Source organism: Oryzias melastigma, linkage group LG13 (genome assembly GCF_002922805.2).
Source record: "Oryzias melastigma strain HK-1 linkage group LG13, ASM292280v2, whole genome shotgun sequence".
Lineage (NCBI taxonomy): Eukaryota > Metazoa > Chordata > Actinopteri > Beloniformes > Adrianichthyidae > Oryzias > Oryzias melastigma.
This window is the reverse complement of record NC_050524.1, coordinates 6,849,040-6,851,133: the sequence shown is the minus strand read 5'-3', so window position 1 is coordinate 6,851,133 and position 2,094 is coordinate 6,849,040.

Below are 2,094 nucleotides of genomic sequence, written 5' to 3'. Positions count from 1 at the left end.
ACCACCAAAGTTCAGGCAGGAAAAAAGTCCCGGTGTTCCCAATTTCGAAAAAGTTGTAACTTTTTTTTCCTCCAGGAATTTTCCGAGGCAAACTTAGCACAAATCTGTGCCGCTCACTGCCCCGAAAAAAAGTTTCCTCCTGTTGAGCCTAAACTTTGAGCAGGACATAAAACTTTATGGCTCATGGGACGTCTGAGCGAAGGGGGCGGGGCCACGCTCCAACCGGGATGAGTTAAAGGTACAGGCACGAGACTCCATTTATCCCACAAAACACACGAAACATAGAACAACTACGAAATAATATTTAATACAATTTATGATGTAACTTTTAATGTCATTAACCTCTATCTGTGAGCCTCCCTCCAATTAATTCTCACTTAATATTTCTACAAAAAAGATGAGCAACAAAATCAAACTATGACTTGAGTAAGGCAAAACAATTAGTTTAACTTAAAAAGAAAAAACATTTTTTTTACTTAAAGGGGGAAATTATTAAGAGTAAGAAAAAAAAGTTGCAGTTCTAAAAATGACCAGTAGAGACTTTTTCCATCATTTTCTATTGACTTTCTTCTTTTAAAAAAACACAAAATTTCACCTTTAATTTAAATGGGGTTCATCCCAGGATTTACATGGAGAAATAATTTTTGCATTGAATTTAAACATCCAATTGCCAAATGTGAGACAAACCTGACTAAGAGTACTAAATGTTGCAGTACAAAAAATGACCAGTAGAGGCTGGCTTTAGAGGCAGGTAATTATATTTTGACTCTCCTTTTAAAAAACACAAATTTACGCCTTTATTTTACAGGTGTGCATCCCAGGGTCACTTTTTTGTTTATGTTTTTTTTTGTTGCTATAAATGGAAATATCCAGTTACCCAATGTGACAAACCTGAAAGTACTAAACAGTGCAGTTCCAAAAATGACCAGTAGAGGCTGGTTTCAGAGGCAGGTCATTTTCTATTTACTCTCCTATTTAAAAAAACCCCCCCACAAATTTACACCTTTAATTTACAGGTGTGCATCTTAAGATAATGATTTCCATTGAGAAATCGCCCTTTCTTTTAATTTAAACATCTAATTAACAAATGTGAGATAAACCTGAAAGTATTAAATAGTGCAGTTCCTAAAGTGACCATTAGAGGCTGGTTTCAGAGGCAGGTCACTTTTTATTTACTCTTCTCTTAAAAAAGCTCAAGGATCCCAGGATCATTTTTTTTTTTTTTGTTGATGTTGTTTGATTTAAACTAAAATTTGAATATCAAATTACCAAATGTGACAAACCTGAAAGTACTAAATATTGCAGTTCCAAAAATGACCAGTAGAGGCTGGTTTCAGAGACAGATAATTCTCTACTAACCCCCTTTGTTAAATAATATTTCAGTGGGTGTACTTTCCAGGGTTATTTTTTTGTTGAAGTGAGACAGCCGTATTGACCCGACAACTAGACAACATTTAGAAAATTTTCTTTTGGGTGGGGCTAAGCTAACCAAAAAAAAATATATATATATATACTGACACAAGGACACATCTATTTTCATCAACTAAGACATGCTAGCATATTATGGTTGCTATGGTAATACTACCTTCATGATGGTGGATATTTTGACTCAAAAGGTCAATCGGCTGCTAATTTACAACAGATTAGTGATGAAATGTTGGTACAGTTTACTAACTGGAGGTCATTGAGCGTCTAGTCTTCAGAAAGCATCATCCATTAAAGTTCAAATGGTTGCTGGGGGGTGAGGGGGCTGCATGATGTTAATAATGAGGGTCACTTGTTGTGTGTCTATATTCATTTTTTTATTTGTTCAGCTACAGTCCACCTGCAGACCCTTTAATATTTAAAAGGAAAACCTCCAAATGTCACATTAAAATCCTTATAAATCGATGCTTTTGTTGCATAACAGTCATCTCTGTGCTCCACATCCAGGCAGATTTGATCTAGAAAAAGGCCTGCAGAAAATCCACATTGGATTATAGCAGCAGACATAAAAGGCGCCACGATTTTTCCCAAGAATCTTGACAAGAACTGCAAACAGTTTTCTTTTAGTCTGCAAGAGAGAAATGGAACAATCTCCTTTTTTTTTTTTTT